This window comes from Bubalus bubalis, chromosome 3 (genome assembly GCF_019923935.1).
Source record: "Bubalus bubalis isolate 160015118507 breed Murrah chromosome 3, NDDB_SH_1, whole genome shotgun sequence".
Classification (NCBI taxonomy): Eukaryota; Metazoa; Chordata; class Mammalia; order Artiodactyla; family Bovidae; genus Bubalus; species Bubalus bubalis.
Genome location: NC_059159.1, coordinates 53606293 through 53627655, shown reverse-complemented (window position 1 = coordinate 53627655; position 21363 = coordinate 53606293). Strand labels below are relative to the sequence as shown.

The 21363-nt window shown below is 43.7% G+C and overlaps 1 protein-coding gene, 1 long non-coding RNA gene and 3 other non-coding genes across 9 annotated transcripts in view; all 5 read right to left on the bottom strand.

Moving 5' to 3' along the window:
- TEX14 (testis expressed 14, intercellular bridge forming factor) overlaps positions 1-21363 on the bottom strand; it is a 144559-nt gene that overhangs the window by 69246 nt on the left and 53950 nt on the right. The window lies entirely within an intron of this gene.
- On the bottom strand, positions 697-6193 carry LOC123332716. The gene is made up of 2 exons (XR_006549690.1): positions 4444-6193; positions 697-3288 (listed from the first exon to the last, which is right to left on the bottom strand). It is a non-coding gene; the product is annotated as an uncharacterized LOC123332716 (long non-coding RNA).
- On the bottom strand, positions 874-1087 carry LOC112584021. The gene has a single exon (XR_003108383.2). It is a non-coding gene; the product is annotated as a small nucleolar RNA U3 (small nucleolar RNA).
- LOC112584022 lies at positions 8192-8408 on the bottom strand. Its single transcript, XR_003108384.1, has one exon. It is a non-coding gene; the product is annotated as a small nucleolar RNA U3 (small nucleolar RNA).
- LOC112584019 lies at positions 18171-18384 on the bottom strand. Its single transcript, XR_003108381.1, has one exon. It is a non-coding gene; the product is annotated as a small nucleolar RNA U3 (small nucleolar RNA).

Here is a 21363-nt window from a genome sequence, read left to right as displayed (position 1 = left end):
TACAGTGAAAGCTTGACCACTATAGATCGATAAAGAGAAACTCATGGAAGAACTACATAGATTTAATAGCGATGAGAGCAAAAGGTTTAACACTGACTAATAATGGCGATAGTGGTAAAGAGCAAAAAGAGATGCGGGTTCAATCCCTGGCTGGAGAAAAATACCCTGGAAAAGATGTCAACCCATTCATTTCAGTGCATTTGCCTAGGGAACCCATGAGAAACTTGTCAGGTTACACACAGCTCACATGACACACAGACAAATGTGACTGGAAGGACTCAGCACACACAGAGCTGTAAAAGAGAAACCCTCCAGCGCAACAAAGGCCACTGGCAATATGGTGGTGGTGGTTTAGTTGCTAAGAAAGTGAAAGTGAAATCACTCAGTCTTGTCCAACTCTTTGGGACCCCATGGACTGTAGTCTCCCAGGCTCCTCTGTCCATGGGATTTTCCAGGCAATATTCCTGCAGTGGATTGCCATTTTCTTCTCCAGGGGATCTCCTCAACCCAGGTCTCAAACCCAGGTCTCCTGCACAGTAGACAGAAGCTTTACCATCTGAGCCACTAGAGAAGCAATCAACTTAGTTGCTAAGTTATGTCCAACTCTTGCAACCCCGTAGACTATAGCCTGGCAGGCTCCTCTGCCCACGGAATTCTCCTGGCTAGAATATTGTAGTGGGTTGCCATTTCTTTCTCTGGGGGCTTTTCCCTACCAAAGGATCAAAGCTGGGTCTCCTGCATTGCAGGTAGATTCTTACAAGGGATGCAATAATATAAGCCTCATTAAAACATAAAGCTGTTAGAGAACTAAGACAGAAGAAAACACACCACTAACAACTCACTTTTCTTAAGAAAAAGTCAATTGCAAGGTAAACCACTCAGATGGTATCCTCTCCTTCTAACTCTCCCAAAGGAAGAGAAGAATGATCATCAACGGCCAATGGCAGCTGCAAAAGCAACACCAAGGACCAGCTTCACGCTCAGGAGAGAACACTGCATCTCCTCCTCATGGTTTCGGGTGCTCCACACATTCAGAGAAACTTCTCTAGTAACAAACTATAGAAATGATCCCTGAAAGTATAGTCTTAACCTCCAGCCCCCGGCCGCTGCCGGGTCTGTGCTAGCTGTGAACTTTGCACTGAGGGCAACACAGTTTCCCCACCACTTGGCCATTTTTTCTTCTACTGGGAAAAAAACAGAAAGAGCTCCTGCAATACAGCTTTCAAATGCTGTCACTTACCAACTCATTTGAACATTTTCACTGAAAATGTAATTTAACATTTTAAAAAAATCAAACTTAATTTACATAATACAGAGTGACAGCCAATCACAACCCCAGTCTTTAAAGCCCAGAAGGCATTCGCGGCACAGATGGACTAAAGCCGCCCCGCCCCTGAAAGCTGTACAGGAAAGGGCGGGTCTCTGCCTTTGCTTCTGAGAACCTAGCTGATTCCACTGATCACTCAACCTTAAGTCAGTTCAGTTCAGTTCAGTTGCTCAGTCGTGTCAAACTCTTTGCGACCCCATGAATCGCAGCACGCCAGGCCTCCCTGTCCATCACCAACTCCCGGAGTTCACTCAAACTCACGAGCAGCTGCATTCAAGCCTATCCAAGAAGTCAGACTTTCAAACTCTCATAAGAGGTCACCATGACTGAGGCAGAGACGGGGGGACTGGGTGGCTGACAACCAGCTCTGGAAAACAGAACCTCTGGGGTTTTTGCCACAGAAAGATTACACTACCTGTTCACACTTTCTGATTTTTTAAAATAAAGCTGACAGCTGCCTTTGACATCATTTCTTCTCCCGACAAATACCTGAGAGCCAACTATGACAATACAGCTACTATTTACTGTGAGTTTGCCAGCACCATTCATCATTTTAACTGCTTTAACTATGAGACCAATACAAGTACAATCGTCCCATTTTTATGGATGGGGGAACTAAGGCACAGAAAGGCCTCCGGTTACTGGCCTGAGGTCTGTCAATAGCAGAGCTGGTAGGTGTCACCTTAACCATCATCCTGGTTTGGCTTTCTATGTGCTAAAGATTACTCTAGGTACTGGGCAAACAGAGGTCCCTACTCTCACAAAAAGCTTACACCCTGGTAGGGGAGAGAGATGACAATTACCCAGAGGATGAGATGATGAGGCATGCAGAGGATGATAAGAGTCCAGAGAGGGATTTGACGGCCACTTCAGATTTGGGTGCTCAGGGAAGGCCTCTCTTTGGAGGTTGCATTTAAGTGGAGAAAACCACATCAACAAGCAGGGCTACTCTTCGCTGCAGTGTTTAGGTTTTTAGGTTTCTCTTTCTTGATGCAGGCTCGGGCTCTAGAGCACTTGGGCTTAGTTGCTCTGTGGAGGTTGCAAAAAACCATGTTTTTTCCTTCTAACACTTGCAATGAGACTTCTTAAAAGAATTGTATTCTTGCTCTACTCTATAGCAGAGGCTGGTCACTTACTGCTTACTTTGTACCTGTTCCAGTTCACCTGGACTACCTGTTCTTCGGTGAACTTAATGTAAAATATTAATATTTACTTTTTAAAAATCATTATTAAATTTATTTTTTGTTGCCCAGGTTATTCGTTGCTGTGCTCAGGGTCTTGAGATGTAGTAAGTGGGGTCTACTCTTCATTCTCTCTTGTTTCGGAGCATGGACTCTGCGGCGTGGGGTGGGGGTGGGGGGGTGGCGCAGTTCACTGGTTGTGGCACACAGGATTTAGTTGCCCTTGCCATGAGGAATCTTCCTGGACCAGGGATGGAACCTATGTCTCCTGCCAACGCTGTACACTGTACCACCAGAGAAGCCCTCAGTATGTCATTTTGATGTACGATTCTTTGAAGAAGGTATGTAATTGTGTCTTTACCTTCTAATTGCTTTCTGAGAATCTGCTTCTCAAGTTATAACCTTCAGACTGGTTAAAATAAAATTTTTGTTTCTTCTTGACATTGAATTGAAGTTTCGTCAACAAACCAACCCCCAAGTCCTGTCAACCCTGCCACTTAACATCTCTTTCAGAGCTCGTCTTTCTCTATCATCCCTACCATCATCTGCCAGGGAGATGAATGCAGTATGTTTCACTGGTCCCCACACTGGGCACCCCACCCCTCCCCAGAAGTATAATCACAACATAGATTTTATTTATTTTTATTAATTATTTATTCATTTCATTTTTGACTGTGCAGGTCTTCACTGCAGCACGGGGGCTTTCTGTAGTTGCAATGAGCAGGGGCTATTCTTCGTTGCGGTGTGCAGGCTTCTCCTTCTCCTGATGAAGAACACAGGCTGCAGAGCACACAGACTTAATTGCTCTGTGGCATGTGGAGTCTTCCCAGAGCAAGGGTGGAATCTGTGTCCCCTACATTGGCAGGTGGGTTCTTAACCACTGGTCCACCAGGGAACTCCCGCCACATAGCCTTTAGAGTGACCTTCAAATGTACAGCTGATGTCACTCTCTTTCAACAGTGCCCACCACCTTTAGTTTTCTGTCCACTACCTTTTGCCAAATTCTGCCTTCTGTCATCCCTCTTCTGGGCTAAAGTCCTGTGGGCTTCCCAGGTGGCACTAGTGGCCAAGAACCTGCCTGCCAATGCAGGAGACATCAGAGACGAGGGGTTTGATCCCTGGGTTGGATGATCCCCCTGGAGGAGAAAACTGCAACCGACTCCAGTGTTCTTGCCTAGAGAATCCCAAGGACAGAGGAACCTGGCAGGCTATGGTCCATAGCATCACAAAGGGTCAGAAAGGACTGAAGTGACTTAGCATTCACACACACGTCCTATTTCCTTACCTTGAACTGAGATATGGAGAAATAAATCACTGTAAAGGACAGGAAGGGATGTCTGCCTACATGTGTCAGGAAGGAGTGACCTGGCTAACAGGAGAGTAGAGAAGGGGAAAGTAACTGTTTCAATACCCTTGGTCGGCCCACCCAAGCATGAAAATAAACCCTCAAATCATAATGCCCATAAATTCAATCAGGAAACTAAAACACCAAACTGCATCCGACAAATTTTCCTTCATTTCAAAGAAAAATCACAGTTTAGGACATCCCTGGTGGTCCAGTGGTTAAGACTCCACGCTTTCACTGCAGGCAGTGTGGGTTCCATCCCTGGTCAGGGAACTAAGATCCCATAGGCCGCATGGTGTGGTCAAAACAAAGAAAAACTACAGCTTACACAAAAGTTAGGTAGGGGAAAAAAACACAACATCTATTACATAGGTTAAAAAGTATTGTACAATTTGAACATGTGGGGAAAAAAAATACAGAAAACAGCTCCTAATGGCAAATATCCATCTACCTTCTGGGACAGTAACAAGGGGCGAAACCACTCAGAAAGAGTCCCCTCCCTCATACTCCTCTCGAGGAAATGAACAGTCATCAGCGGCAAATGGCAATTAGCAGCACCAAGAGCTGAGCTGACCCTCAAGAGAACGTACCTCCTTGTGGATTTCAGATTTTGAGGACTCCACACAGAAACGTCTCTAGTAACAGCAGATTATAGAAATAATACCTCCTAAAACCAGTCTTGACTTTAACCTGGCAACCTCCGTTGGATCCATGGCAGCCACACACTTTTTATGGATGGCAGCATTTTCCAACATTCCTCTTATTTCAGAAATACCACATAAATGATTTTCAAACTGTTGGTACCAAACCAAACTTGGGTCCACATGCAGTAAAGCCAATCTACTGACACAGGCTGTGGTGAAGAAAGGCACAGGGTTTATCCCAGAGCACCAAGGAGTTTGGGCCTTTTAAGCACTGGCTACCTGGCCTCCTTTTCATACTGTCCAAGTCAAAGCTATGATTTTTCCAGCAGTCATGTACGGATGGGAGAGTTAGACCATAAAGAAGGCTGAGGCCCGAGGAATACAGGCTTTCAATCTGTGGTGTTGGAGATAACTCTTGAGAGTCCCTGGGACTGCAAGGAGACCAAACCAGTCAATCCTAAAGGAAATCAACCTTAAATATTCATTGGAAGGACTGATGATGAAGCTGAAGTTTCTGTTCTATTCTCTGGCCACGTAATGGGAAGAGCCGACTCATCGGAAAAGACCTTGATGCTGGTAAATTTTGTAAGCAAAAGGAGAAGAGGGAGGCAGAAGATGAGATGGTCAGAGAGTATCACTGACTCAATGGACACGAATTTGAGCAAACTCCGGGAGAGAGCAGAACACAGAGGAGCCGAGGCAGGCTGCTGGCCATTAAGGTCCAAAGAGTCAGACATGAGTAAAAAGAACAAAAAATCTGTCAGGTAAGTAAGAAAGATTATGTACCTCAACTCCTAACAAAATAAAAAAATTACTTAAATGTGGTTTCCCTTGTTCATTAGGAAACTACTATTTCTATAGTACTTTAATAGTATTTCTAAGTACTACTTCTACGGTACTTCCAGGCCATGTACATGGATCACGCCATTTAATCTTCAAAATAACCCTAAAAATAGAGGAAATGGAAATTTATGTAAAATAAAAGTAATCAAAAACTTTGAAGAAGCAAATACAATCAAGCAAATATCCTTGATGAAATAAATGAAAATGTGAGAAAAGGGATATGCGATAAACAGGATTAAAGGATTAATTTTGAAGGTTCAACAATCTCTTGAAAAGGTACAGATACAAGTTTTTTTAAGTACAGCCATGAAAATCCTTCCAGACCCCAGAGGATGAGGAATAGTAACAGAGAATAAAAGGGGTTTAACATTAATGAACAGCGATAGTGGTAACAAACCACAAACCCGCCTGCCTATGAAGGAGATGTAAGAGATGTGGTTGATCCCTGGCTCAGGAAAATCCCCTGGAAGAGAGCATGGCAACCCATTCCAACGTTCTTGCCTGGAAAACCCCATGGACAGAGAAACCTGGCGGGTTACAACCCACAGGGTCACAGTCAAACAACACTGAAGCGACTTCACACACACACACACACACACACACACACACACACACACACATTACATATATACATGACACATATATGTTTAAAAAAACAAAAAACGAGTTTCATGATGAACGACCCCGCTGCTACACTAGCATATAAGACTGAAAGTAGTAACCTTAAGAGAGCGCTTAAGATCATGAACTCCTTATTGCCAAATTCAAATGTAAACTGAAGAAACTACAGAAAACTACTAGACCATTCAGGTATGATCTAAGTCACGGTAATAGGGTGGAAGTGACAAATAGATTCAAGGCATTAGAATCTGATAGAGTGCCTGAAGAACTATGGATGGAGGTTCATGACAGTGTACAGGAGGCAGTAATCAAGACCATCCCCAAGAAAAAGAAATGCAAAAGGGCAAAAACGTTGTCTGCAGAGGCTGAGAAAAGAAGAGAAGCTAAAGGCAAAGGAGAAAAGGAAAGATATATCCATCTGAATGCAGAGTTCCAAAGAATAGCAAGGAGAGATAAGAAAGCCTTCCTCAGTGATCAAGGCAAAGAAACAGGAAAACAAAAGAATGGGAAAGACTAGAGGTCTCTTCAAGAAAATTAGAGATACCAAGGGAATATTTCATGCAAAGATGGGCTCGATAAAGGACAGAAATGGTATGGACCTAACAGAAGCAGAAGATACTAAGAAGAGATGGCAAGAATACACAGAAGAACTATACAAAAAAGATCTTCATGACACAGATAACCACGATGGTGTGATCACTCATCTAGAGCCAGACATCCTGGAGTGCAAAGTCAAGTGGGCCTTAGGAAGCATCACTACGAGCAAAGCTAGTGGAGGTGATGGGATTCCAGTTGAGCTATTTCAAATCCTAAAAGATGATGCTCTTAAATTGCTGCACTCAATATGACAGCAAATTTGGAAAACTCAGCCATGGCCACAGAACTGAAAAAGGTCAGTTTTCATTCCAATCCCAAAGAAAGGCAATGTCAAAGAACGTTCAAACTACTGCACAATTGTACTCCTCTCACACTCTAGCAAAGTAATGCTCAAAATTCTCCAAGCTACGCTTCAAACAGTACATGAACTGAGAGCTTCCAGATGTTCAAGCTTGATTTAGAAAAAGCAGAAGAACCAGAGATCAAATTGCCAACATCTGTTGGATCATAGAAAAAGCAAAAGAATTCGAGAAAAACATCTACATCTGCTTCATTGACTACGCTAAGGATCACAACAAACTGGAAAATTCTTGAAGAGATGGGAATACCAAACTACCTGACCTGCCTCCCAAGAAATCCGTATGGAGGTCAAGAAGCAAGTTAGAACCAAACACGGAACAACAGATTAGTTCAAAATTGGGAAAAGAGTATGTGAAGGGTGTATCTTGTCACCCTGCTTATTTAACTTACATGCGGAGTACATCATGTGAAACGGTGGGCTGAATGAAGTTCAAGCTAGAATCCAGATTGCCAGGAGAAATATCAACAATCTCAGATAGGCAGATAACACCACCCTTATGGCAAAAAGCAAAGAGGAACTAAAGAGGCTCTTGATGAAGTGAAAGAGGAGAGTGAAAAAACTGACTTAAAACTCAACATTCAGAAAACTAAGATCATGGGATCTGGTCCCATCACTTCACGACAAATAGATGGAAAAACAATGGAAACAATGATAAACTTCGTTTTCTTGGGCTCCAAAAACAGTACAAATGGTGACTGCAGCTATGAAAGTAAAATACTTCACTCCTTGAAAGAAAACCCATAACAAACCTAGACATTAGGAAACAAAAACATTATTTTGTCAACAGAAGTCCTGTCAGGTCAAACAGTTTTTCCAGTAGTCACATACAAATGTGAGAGTTCGACTACTAAAAAAGCTGAGCGCCGAAGACGTGAACTATGGTGCTGCAGAAAGTCCCGTTATACTGCAAGAAGATCCAGCAGCTCAATCCCTACAAGAAATCAGACCTGAATATTCACTGTGAAGACTAAATGCTGAAGCTACAGTCCACAGCAGCGCAATGGGCCAACCGTAACTCAACGATTAAACACCGTTAAGCCAAAAACCTAAATAAAGTACCACCAACGTTCATTTTTACAAATAAGACAGCCACTAAAAAACCCTCACCAGCGTTCTGCAAACGCTTGCTTTTTCTTTCACTTCCTGAAAGAGGAGAAAGCCAAACCAAGCCTACTCCAAACACAACACGAACCTAACAAAAATCAAATACAACTAAAAAGATTACCAAAGCCACCAAAATCTCGCTTTCTAAAACATCAAATGGAAACGTAAACCACTCAGACGGCATTTTCTCCCTCTTACTCTCCCAGGCGGGAAAGAAGAACGATCATCAACGGCCAATGGCAGCTGCATTGAGCAGCACCAAACGCCAACTTCACGCTCAGGAGAAAAACGCTGCGTCTCTTCCTCGTGGTTTCGGGTGCTCTACACAATCAGAGAAACTTCTCTAGTAACGAACTGTAGAAATGATCCCTGAAAGTATAGTCTTAGTCTCCATCCGCCAGCCGCTGCTGGGTCTGCGGGACCCGCTCACTTTCTACTGACGGCCACATTTGTGTCGCTCCCCTCGCCTCCTCACAAACATTTTCCATACTATATCCCGTAACTTGGTAAAACGGCAAACTTCAAAACACCATATTGGCTCGGAAATTGCCCAGAAACACTTAAAAGCCGCAGTACGCCTCATTAGCATACGGCTTCCTGGCACCCAATCACAGGCGGCCGCTTCCGACTCCTACTCCAGCCTGCCGTCGCCCCAGCCACCGCATCCCGAGCTCCGCACCCAGGCAGGGTCGCCGCGCCCCTCTGCAGGCCGAGCACACGCTTCCTGCCACCGGTCCGCGTGGACGGCCTCTGCCTGCTGAAGTCCGCCTGCTCGGAGAGGCCAGGTTTCTTTTGTCTCGAAAGAGAGGTGGGGGCGAGGAGGGAGGAGAAAACACAGAGAACTAGTCTAATCCTGCATAATAACAAAGGCACCCACGGTGGTTTATGAACGTCTTCTCCACGATAAGGCATTTTAACCCATGGTCTCACTTCCTCCTCTAAAGGGAAAGGGTGTGGTTATGTCCCCATTCTCACACAGGCTGGCTGGAGCACCTGTCACAAAGCTCCTCAAGGGAACCAGAGGTGCTACTAGGTACCTGTGGCACTTGATCAAGCCCGGTTCTCTCTGGAAAACCACGGTGTCTGCATCAGGCGGCCTGAGCTCCAGTCAAGTTCATTTCTCTAAGAAAGCATTACATACCATCTCAAACTTTGGTCGTGAAATGACTGATCTTCCTGGCTGCCACATCTCACAGGAAGCCAAACCCTTTACTTGTGGCAAAAGTTAGTCCCAGCTTCTCCTCAAAGAACACACCTTACCTACGATGCTGTGTAACTGTCACTTAACTTCCTGTTGTAAAGACGTTTCTGCCCCAGGTCTTCCAGCATGCCAGAAAGCACAGAGCTCTGTGAACATGCAGTCCGTGGTTTTCTTAATCAACCACATTTTTCATTGCATCACAGTAACATGATTGGGGGCAGGAGGAAAAGGGGACGACAGAGGATGAGATGGCTGGATGGCATCACCGACTTGATGGATGTGAGTTTGAGTGAACTCTGGGAGTTGGTGATGGACAGGGAGGCCTGGCGTGCTGCGATTCATGGAGTCGCAAAGACTGAGCGACTGAACTGAACTGAACTGAACTGAACATGAATAAGGTGACTATCATTTCATCTCATCCTACCACTTCTAGTTGAGCAGTTCCTTAAGTCTTAAAGAGTTTTAAGGTCCCTTCCAGTCATTTTCACACAAGAGCCCCTTGTCTCTGGTCTCAGCCCTTCCGTATCCATTCTCCTTTCCTCCAACCTTTCTGGGGACCCCTCACATTCCATGCCAACCCTTGGCCTCCTTCGAGCAGATTCTCAGCTCTCCTTACCTCTGTGGATGCCTCCCCTCAGCTTCCCAGCTAACAGAGACTACACTGTGTTTTGTTTCCCTAATTACCTTTGTAAGTGCCTCTACCTACCATGTTATAAATGCATTTACTTCTCCCTTCTCAACTGTGAGGTGTTTAAAGCAAAAAGAGTGAGCACCTTTTGGCAGCTCTTTGCAGGAGGTCCCCTTTGTCTTGTCACTTTAGCAAAGCTATACAGCAAGTAACCTTAAACTAGGCATCCCCACACTCCACTCATCTCCTGGCCCAAGCACACCTTCCAAATCTTTTTTTTTTCCCTTCCGTATCTTTTGATCACACAATACCTTGCCTAACCTGTTGGTTCTCTCTGTATATCAAAGATGTAGAAATGAAGAATAAATAATTAACAGGTGGCCAGATCTCTTCCCCAGTTTCCCCCTCAGTAATCTTCAAACTGTATGGAACAAACTGTGTAAACAAGATAGCATCTAAACAAAAATAACAAGAAGTCAACAAGCCTGCAAGCAGGGGGGATAATGATGATGACTCTGACCCCCTATCTCCAACCATTAACTGAGATTACTTCCCTTTTCCCTGTTAAAAACTTTCATGGCCCAGCAGAACCTAGGAGCTGGTTTTCAGGGATGTGAGTCCAGCTTCTCCCCAGATTGCTGGTATTCTGATTAAAAGCAATGTTTTCCATTTCTACCAACACTTGCCTCTTGAGTACTGATTTTCAAGCAGCAGGCTGCCAGACCTGAGTTCAGTAACAGATTCAGGTCTTGTTTACCACTGTATCTCTAGCCCCTTACCTTGCTGCAGTCTCTCACATTTTACTGATGGTGGCATTTTTTCCACATTCTTCTCGTTTCAGAAGTAACATATAAATGCATTTTCAAAATGCCGTTTTATATACAACTTTTAAAAATCTGAATACTCTTTGAGAGTTTTTATTTTTTCTTTAAGGAACTAAGACTTCACATTCTTAGCCTATTACAAATCAATACTTAATCTGAAGCTCTTATCTTCTGTCTCTAAAAGACACTAACACTTCTTCCTGACTCCTATAAGACCAAGGTGTGCTGGGATGTATCAAATTAGTTTTCTAACCTTATAAATATGACACCAAGCATCTGTGGATGAGGTTATTTATTACTGTCATTTTTAATTTAACCTTCTAAAATCCTGAATTTTAATTTGACTCTTTACTTTTAGAACCTCTGCTGGTTACTCACCTGAACGTAGATATGAGCAGTACATGTCGGTGACTTTTAAGACAGACCAAGAAAAGTGTACCAAATTTTCCCTGCCATTTGAGCCACTACCACTCCCCTTTAGCGTGCATTATGTATCTGTATTATACGTTAATAGATTGCCTTTGACACAAGAATTCCTATGTACTTCCCCACTAAAAAAAATTGATTTCCTCCTGGCACCAGTAAGGTAACTTGTTAGGGGTCCTTTTCTTAATCCTGTAAGGGGCCATGATGACCCACAATTCACCTTGCTAGACTATATAAACTTTCAACGTGTTAATTTGAGGTATAATCCTTTGTCTCAAAAACTTCTGTAACTGTGCTTTGACCTCTAATAGCAGAACAGTCCTCAGAACTTTCTGAGAGACTGTCTCATAGGTTATAATCCTCAGGTTGGTGCAAATAAAATTTTCCATTTCTTTCTTAAGATTGAAAAAAAAATTTTTTTGTTGGCTGCACTTGAAGACATGTGGGATCTTAGTTTCCTGACCAGGGACTGAACCCAGGCCCCCTGCAGTGGAAGTTTCAAGCCTTAAGCACTGAACTGCCCAGGAAGTCTATCTTAGATTGACTGTTTATTTTTTCTTGGCTGATTTTAAATTGCATTTAGTTAAACCAACATAATAATAAAAGAAAAAGTCATACCACTGAGGGGGAGAAAGAACAAACCATCTTAAAACAACTAATGAAAGTCCTTCAGTTGCATCTGACTCTTTGCGACCTCACGGACCTCATGGACTGTAGAATGCGAGGCTTCTCTGTCCATGGAATTCTCCAGGCCAGAATACTGGAATGGGTAGCCATTCCCTTCTCCAGGGGATCTTCCCAACCCAGGGATTGAACCCAGGTCTCCCTCATTGCAGGTGGATTCTTTACCATCTGAGCCACCAAGGGAAGCCCTAAAACAAAATTATGTTTATAGCTACTTTGAATCCATTTTCCTTGTAATTCTTCCTATCTCATTACTCATAACAAGACCTGTATGTCAACCAGTTGAGTATCAAAGGTGTGTATGTATTTCCCTGCAATATGTGGGAAATGCTCAGTCACTTAGTCCGATGTCCGACTCTTTGCGACCCTATTGAATGTAGCCCACCAGGATCCTTTGGCCAGGGGGCTGGATTCTCCAGACAAGAATACTGGAGAAAAAAAAAAAAAATGCTGCAGTGGCTTCCTGACCCAAGGATTGAACTCACGTATACTGCATCTCTTGCACTGCAGGGGGATTCTTTATCCACTTAGCCATCCAGAAAGCCATTCCTATAGCATGTTCCTAGCCTAATCTACTCAGAAAAAGGTAAAACACAAAAAGCCTTTACTCAAAAAGGAAAACACAGGATACTTGGGTGGAGGGTATTTTAAACTGCATTTAGTTAAACCAACAGGCGATTATACCATGGAAGTGACAAATAGATTCAGGGGATTAAAATCTGATAGACAGAGTGCTTAAAGAACTATGGATGGAGGTTCATGACATTCTACAGGAGGCAGTGATCAAGCCATCCCCAAGAAAAAGAAATGCAAAAAGGCAAAGTGGTTGTCTGAGGAGGCCTTACAAATAGCTGAGAAAAGAAGAGAAGTGAAAGGCAAAGGAGAAAAGGAAAGATATATCTATCTGAATGCAGAGTTCCAAAGGATAGCAAGGAGAGATAAGAAAGCCTTCCTCAGTGATCAATGCAAAGAAATAGAGGAAAACAATAGAATGGGAAAGACTAGAGATCTCTTCAAGAAAATTAGAGACACCAAGGGAACATTCATGTAAAGATGGACACGGTGAAGGACAGAAATGGTATGGACCTAACAGAAGCAGAGGATAGTAAAAAGAGGTGGCAAAAATACACAGAAGAACTATACAAAAAAGATCTTCACAACCCAGATCACAATGGTGTGATCACTCATCTAGAGCCAGACATCCTGGAGTGCAAAGTCAAGTGCGCCTCAGGAGGCATCAGTATGCACAAAGCTAGTGGAGGTGACGGAATTCCAGCTGAGCTACTGACAATTCTAACGTCATGCTGTGAAAGTGCTGCACTCAATATGCCAGCAAATTTGGAAAACTCGGCCATGGCCACAGGAGTGGAAAAGGTCAGTTTTCATTCCAATCCCAAAGAAAGGCAATGCCAAAGAATGTTCAAACTACCACACAACTGCACTCCTCTCACACTCCAGCAAAATAATGCTCACAATTCTCCAAGCCAGGCTTCAGCAGTACGTGAACTGTGAACTTCCAGATGTTCAAGCTGGATTTAGAAAAAGCAGAGGAACCAGAGATCAAATTGCCAACATCCGTTGGATCATCGTAAAAAGCAAGAGGGTTCCAGAAAAAATATCTACTTGTGCTTTATTGACTACACCAAAGCCTTTGACTGTGTGGATCACCACAAACCGTGGAAAATTCTGAATGAGGTGGGAATACCAGACTACCTGACCTGCCTCTGAGAAATATGTATGCAGGTCAAGAAGCAACAGTTAGAACCGGACATGGAACAACAGACTGGTTCCAAATTGGAAAAGGAGTACATCAAAGCTGTATATTGTCACCTTGCTTATTTAACTTATATACAGAATACATTATGAGAAATGCCGGGCTGGATGAAGCATGAGCTGGAATCAAGATTGCCAGGAAAAATACCAATAACCTCGATACGCGGATGACACCACCCTTATGGCAGAAAGCGAAAAAGAACTAAAGAGCCTCTTAATGAAAGTGAAAGAGAAGACTGAAAAAGTTGGCTTAAAACTCAACATTCAAAAAACTAAGATTATGCCATCTGGTCCCATCACTTCGGCTTCCCTGATAGAATCCACCTGCAACTTGGGAGACCTGGGCTCGATCCCTGGGTTGGGAACATTCCCTGGAGAAGGGAAAGACTACCCACTCCAGTATTCTGGTCTGGAGAAGGATCTCAAAGAGTCAGACACGACTTTCACCCATCACTTCATGGCAAATAGATGGGGAAATGATGGAATCAGTAAGAGACTTTATTTTCTTGGGCTCCAAAATCACTGCAGATGGTGACTATAGCCATGAAATTAAAAGATGCTTGTTCCTTGGAAGAAAAGCTATGACCAACCTAGACAGCATATTAAAAAGCAGAGACATTACTTTGCCAACAAAGGTCTGTCTAGTCAAAGCTATGTTTTTTCCAGTAGTCACACATGCATTTGAGAGTTGGACTATAAAGAAAGCTGAGGACCAAAGAATTGATGCTTTTGAATTGTGATGCTGGAGAAGACTGTTGAGAGTCCCTTGGACTGCAAGGAGATCCAACCAGTCCATCCTAAAGGAAATCAGTCCTGAATATTCATTGGAAGGACTGATGCTGAAGCTGAAACTCCAATACTTTGACCACCTGGTGGGAAGAACCAACTCATTGGAAAAGACCCTGACGCTGGGAAAGACTGAAGGTGGAAGGAGAAGGGGATGACAGAGGACAAGATGGTTGGATGGCATCACCGACTCAATGGACATGAGTTTGAGCAAGCTCCAGGAGTTGGTGATGAACAGGGAAGCCTGGTATGCTGTAGTCTCAAAGAGTGGGACACAACTGAGCAACTGAACTGAAGCCAACATAATTATAAAAGAAAAAAATCATAATACTGAGAGGGAAAGAGAACAAACCATCTTTGTGGAGGGTGGGGGGAGGGAGGAATGGCTTACCTGCCAGAGATCAACGAATCACCTTTAAAAATACTATGAAAGAAAGCACTGAAAAACTACTAACAGGAAAGGAGAATAGCAAAAAAAAAAAAAAAAAAAAAAAAGTAAAGAAAAATACACCTGCTTAAATATATGCAGAAACCGCTCACACAACATTCTCCTCCTTCAAAGAAAAAATAAAAACATTCAGAAACAAAAACATGCTTAAAAACCCCAGAGAATAAGACTCAGTTCAGTTCATTTCAGTTGCTCAGTTGTGTCTGACTCTTTGTGACCCCATGGACTGCAGCACGCCAGACCTCCCTGTCCATCACCAACTCCCGGAGCTTAGTCGGTGATGCCATCCAACCATCTCATCCTCTCTCATCCCCTTCTCCTCTCGCCTTCAATCTTTTCCAGCATCATGGTCTTTTCAAATGATCAGGTGGCCAAAGTATTGGAGTTTCAGTTTCAACATCAGTGCTTCCAATGAACATTCAAGGACTGATTTCCTTTAGGATGGACTAGTTGGATCTCCTTGCAGTCCAAGGCACTCTCAAGAGTCTTTTCCAACACCACAGTTCAAAAGCATCAATTCTTTGGTGCTCAGCTTTCTTTATAGTCCAACTCTCACATCCATATATGACCACTGGAAAAACCATAGCCTTGACCAGACGGACCTTTGTTGGCAAAGTAATGTCTCTGCTTTTTAATATGCTAAGTTGGTCATAACTTTTCTTCCAAGGAACAAGCGTCTTTTTATTTCATGGCTGCAGTCACCATCTGCAGGGATTTAGGAGCCCAAAAAATAAAGTCTGCCACTGTTTCCACTGTTTCCGCATCTATTTGCCATGAAGTGATGGGACCAGATGCCATGATCTTAGTTTTCTGAATGTTGAGCTTTAACCCAACTTTTTCACTCTCCTTTCACTTTCATCAAGAGGCTCTTTAGTTCTTCTTTAGTTTCTGCCATAAGGGTGGTGTCATCTGCATATCTGAGGTTATTGATATTTCTCCCGGCAATCTTGGTTCCAACTTGTGCTTCATCCAGTCCAGTGTTTCTCATCATGTACTCTGCATATAAGTTAAATAAGCAGGGTGACAATATACAGCCTTGACGTACTCCTTTTCCTATTTGGAACCAGTCTCTTGTTCCATGTCCAGCTCTAACTGTTGCTTCCTGACCTGCATACATATTTCTCAGAAGGCAGGTCAAGTGGTCTGGTATTTTCATCACTTTAGGAATTTTCCATAGTTTATTGTGATCCACATAGTCAAAGGCTTTGGCATAGTCAATAAAGCAGAAATAGATTTTTTTCTGGGACTCTCTTGCTTTTTCCATGATCCAGCGGATGTTGGCAATTTGATCTCTGGTTCCTCTGCCTTTTCTAAAACGAGCGTGAACATCTGGAAGTTCACAGTTCACATAATTGTTGAAGCCTGGCTTGGAGAATTTTGAGCATTACTTGGCTAGCGTTTGAGATGAGTGCAATTGTGCAGTAGTTTGAGCGTTCTTTGGCATTGCATTTCCTGGGGATTGGAATGAAAACTGACCTTTTCCAGTCCTGTGGCCACTGCTGAGTTTTCCAAATTTGCTGGCATATTGAGTGCAGCACTTTCACAGCATCATCTTTTAGGATTTGAAATAGCTCAGCTGGAATTCTATCACCTCCACTAGCTTTGTTTGTAGTGATGCTTCATAGGGCCTACTTGACTTCACATTCCAGGATGTCTGGCTCTAGGTGAGTGATCACACCATCGTGATTATCTGGGTCATGAAAATCTTTTTTGTACAGTTCTTTTGTGCATTCTTACCACCTCTTCTTACTATCGTCTGCTTGTTAGGTTCCTACCATTTCTGTACTTTATTAAGCCCATCTTTGCATGAAATGTTCCCTTGGTATCTTTAATTTTCTTGAAGAGATCTCTAGTCTTTCCCATTCTATTGTTTTCCTCTATTTCTTTGCACTGATCACTAAGGAAGGGTTTCTTATCTCTCCTTGCTATTCTTTAGAACTCTGCATTCAAATGGGTATATCTTTTCTTTTCTCCTTTGCTTTATGCTTCTCTTCTTTGCACAGCTATTTTAAGGCCTCCTCAGACAATCATTTTGCTTTTTTTGCATTTCTTTTTCTTGGGGATGGTCTTGCTTCCTGTCTCCTGTACAGTGTCATGAACCTCCATTCATAGTTCATCAGTCACTCTATCAGATCTATTTCCTTAAATCTATATTTCACTGCCATTGTATAATTGATAGGGATTTGATTTAGGTCATATCTGAATGGTCTAGTGATTTCCCCTACTTTCTTCAACTTAAGTCTGAATTTGGCAATAAGTAATCATGATCTGAGCCACAGTCAGCACCCGGTCTTGTTTTTGCAAACTGTATAGAGCTTCTCCCGGAGAAGGCAATGGCACCCCACTCCAGTACTCTTGCCTGGAAAATCCCATGATGGAGGAGCCTGGTAGGCTGTGGTCCATGGGATCGCTGAGGGTCGGACACGACTGAGCGACTTCACTTTCACTCTTCACTTTCATGCATTGGAGAAGGAAATGGCAACCCACTCCAGTGTTCTTGCCTGGAGAATCCCAGGGACGGGGAAGCCTGGTGGGCTGCCATCTATGGGGTCACACAGAGTCGGACACGACTGAAGTGACTTAGCAATAGCAATAGAGCTTGTCCATCGTTGGCTGCAAAGAATATAATCAATCTGATTTCGGTGTTGACCATCTGTTGATTTCCATCTGTCCAACACACAGTTGTGGATGTGACTGGTGATGGAATCAAGGTCCGATGCTATTAAGAGCAATATTGCCTAGGAACCTGGAAAGTTAGGTCCATGAATCAAGGCAAATTGGAAGTGATCAAACAGGAGATGGCAAGAGTGAACATTGACATTTTAGGAATCAGCAAAATAAAATTGACTGGAATGGGGGAATTTAACTCAGATGATCATTATATCTACTACTGTGGGCAAGAATCTCTTAGAAGAAATGGAGTAGCCATCATAATCAACAAGAGTCCAAAATGCAATACATGGATGCAATCTCAAAAACAGAATGATCTCTGTTTATTTTCAAGGCGAACCATTCAATATCACAGTAATCCAACTAGTAATACTGAAGAAGCTAAAGTCAAAAGGTTCTAGGAAGACCTACAGGACCCTCCTAGAATTAACACCCCCCAAAAAGATGTCCTTTTCATTATAGAGGAGTGAAGAAACATCTGGAGTCAACAGGAAAATTTGGCCACAGTACAGAGAGCAAAGGTTAATAGAATTCTGCAAAGAGAATGCACTAGTCATAGCGAACAGCCTCTTCCTACAACACAACTAGTAATAAAGAAAGGAATTAAAAGACCTGCTCCACAAATATTTAAAACATAACTTAACAGGCCTAATTTCATTATATAAAAGTGACAGTACACTGCTTTTGGCAAACTAGTTATAAACAAAACCACTCAGATGGTGTCCTCTCCCTCTAACTTTCCCAAAGGAAAAGAAGAACGATCATCAACGGCCAATGGCAGGTGCAGAAGCAACACCAAGGACCTACTTCACGCTCAGGAGAGGACACTGCATCTCCTCCTCATGGTTTCGGGTGCTCTACACATTCAGAGAAACTTCTCTAGTAACAAACTATAGAAATGATCCCTGAAAGTATAGTCTTAACCTCCAGCCCCCGGCCGCTGCCGGGTCTGTGCTAGCTGTGAACTTTGCACTGAGGGCGACACAGTTTCCCCACCACTTGGCCATTTTTTCTTCTACTGGGAAAAAAAACAGGAAGAGCTCTTGCAATACAGCTTTCAAATGCTGTCACTTACCAACTCATTTGAACATTTTCACTGAAAATGTAATTTAACATTTTTAAAAATCAAACTTAATTTACATAATACAGAGTGACAGCCAATCACAACAATGCCAGGAGGCATTCGCTGCACAGATGGACTAAAGCCGCCCAGCCCTGAAAGCTGTACAGGAAAGGGCGGGTCTCTGCCTTTGCTCCTGAGAACCTAGCTGATTCCGATTACTCAACCTTAGCAGCTGCATTCAACCCTGTCCAAGAAGTCAGACTTTCAAACTCTCATAAGAGGTCACCATGACTGAGGCAGAGACGGAGACTGGGTGGCTGACAACCAGCTCTGGAAAACAGAACCTTTGGGGGTTTTGCCACAGGATTACACTACCTGTTCACACTTTCTGAATTTTTAAAATAAAGCTGGCTGCTGTCTTTGACATTATTTCTTCTTCCGACAAATACCTGAGTGCCAACTATGACAATACTGCTGCTGCTACTGCTAAGTGGCCTCAGTCGTGTCCAACTCTGTGCGACCCCATAAATGGCAGGCTCCCCCGTCCCTGGGATTCTCCAGACAAGAACACTGGAGTGTGTTGCCATTTCCTTCTCCAATGCATGAAAGTGAAAAGTGAAAGTGAAGGCACTCAGTTGTGTCCAACTCTTAGCGACCCCATGGACTGCAGCCTACCAGGCTCCTCCATCCATGGGATTTTCCAGGCAAGAGTACTGGAGTGGGGTGCCATTGACAATACAGCTACTATTTACTGTGAGTTTGCCAGCACCATTCATCATTTTAACTGCTTTAACTATGAGACCAATACAAGTACAATCGTCCCATTTTTATGGATGGGGGAACTAAGGCACAGAAAGGCCTCCGGTTACTGGCCTGAGGTCTGTCAATAGCAGAGCTGGTAGGTGTCACCTTAACCATCATCCTGGTTTGGCTTTCTATGTGCTAAAGATTACTCTAGGTACTGGGCAAACAGAGGTCCCTACTCTCACAAAAAGCTTACACCCTGGTAGGGGAGAGAGATGACAATTACCCAGAGGATGAGATGATGAGGCATGCAGAGGATGATAAGAGTCCAGAGAGGGATTTGACGGCCACTTCAGATTTGGGTGCTCAGGGAAGGCCTCTCTTTGGAGGTTGCATTAAAGTGCGGAAAACAATGACCCAAGGAAAGGAACAAGGTTGTGTGTTCCAGCAACTGGAAGACAGTTAGAGAACACAAGGTAGGAGGAAGAGCAGGCAGGCCAATGTCTGAGGATTTTCTAGGCAAGTCCAACTCCCGGGGAGTCTGGATTTTAAGTGTGAGGGAAGCCATTGAGGCTGGAAGCTGTGAACACCAGTTCCGAGGCCACTGCAAGCATGGTGTCTGAAGGAGAGATCATGGTAGCTTGCAAGGAAGAAGGAGAAACGTGGCCTGCTCTGGAAATTCAGTTGGTAGGATGGGACTCACTGGTGGGCTTGCTGCAGAAGGAGGGGTGGGGTGTCAAGGAAAGAGGTTTCAAAGATTGACATGTTGGTTTGCACCTGAACAATCCAGTGGGTGGTGCTGCTACAGCAAAGACTGGAGAAAGAGGGATTTCTCATTTAAAGGAGGGGCATTCTCACAAAGGGGGCAAGGAGTGCTCACCTACTGTCCTTGCTTTATCTAATTTCACCCTTAATGACAGCTCTATGTGTTAATGCTATTTGTATTCATTTACACAGAGAGACAGATTGGGGTCAAGGAACTTCCCAGGAACCCACAACTAGCAAATAACAGACCAAGGCATATTCCTGGGGCTTCCCTGTTGGCTCAGAGGTTAAAGCGTCTGCCTGCAATGTGGGAGACCCAGGTTCGATCCCTGGGTCGGGAAGATCCCCTGGAGAAGGAAATGGTACCCCAGTCCAGTATTCTTGCCTGGAGAATCCCATGGATGGACAAGCCTGGTGGGCTACAGTCCATGGGGTCGCAAAGAGTCGGACACGACTGAGCGACTTCACAGAACAGAACAGAACAGAAGGCATATTCCAGAGCATAAACTGCTCCTCTCACCGCTCCCAATATTTCAAGAGGACCGAGAACTAATTTAGGCTTACAATGAAAGCTTGGCCACTATAGATCGATAAAGAGAAACTCATGGAAGAACTACATAGATTTAATAGCAATGCGAGTAAAATAGGTTTAACACTGACTAATAATGGCGATAGTGGTAAAGAGCAAAAAGAGACGCGGGTTCAATCCCTGGCTGGAGAAAAATATCCTGGAAAGAAGATGGCAACCCATTTCAGTGCATTTGCCCAGGGAGCCCATGATAAACTTGTCAGGTTAGAGACAGCTCACATGACACACAGACAAATATGACTGGAAGGACTCAGCACACACAGAGCTGTAAGAGAGAAACCCTCCAGTGCGACAAAGGCCACCGGCAATAAGGTCAGTTCAGTCGCTCAGTCGTGTCTGACTCTTTGCGACTCCATGAATCGCAGCACGCCAGGCCTCCCTGTTCATCACCAACTCCCGGAGCTCACTCAGACTCACATCCATCCAGTCAGTGATGCCATCCAGCTATCTCATCCTCTGTCGTCCCCTTCTCCTCCTGCCCCCAATCCCTCCCAGCATCAAAGTCTTTTCCAATGAGTCAACTCTGCACATGAGGTGGCCAAAGTATTGGAGTTTCAGCTTTAGCATCATTCCTTCCAGAGAAATCCCAGGGCTGATCTCCTTCAGAATGGACTGGTTGGATCTCCTTGCAGTCCAAAGGACTCTCAAGAGTCTTCTCCAACACCACAGTTCAAAAGCATCAATTCTTTGGCGCTCAGCCTTCTTCACAGTCCAACTCTCACATCCATACATGACTACT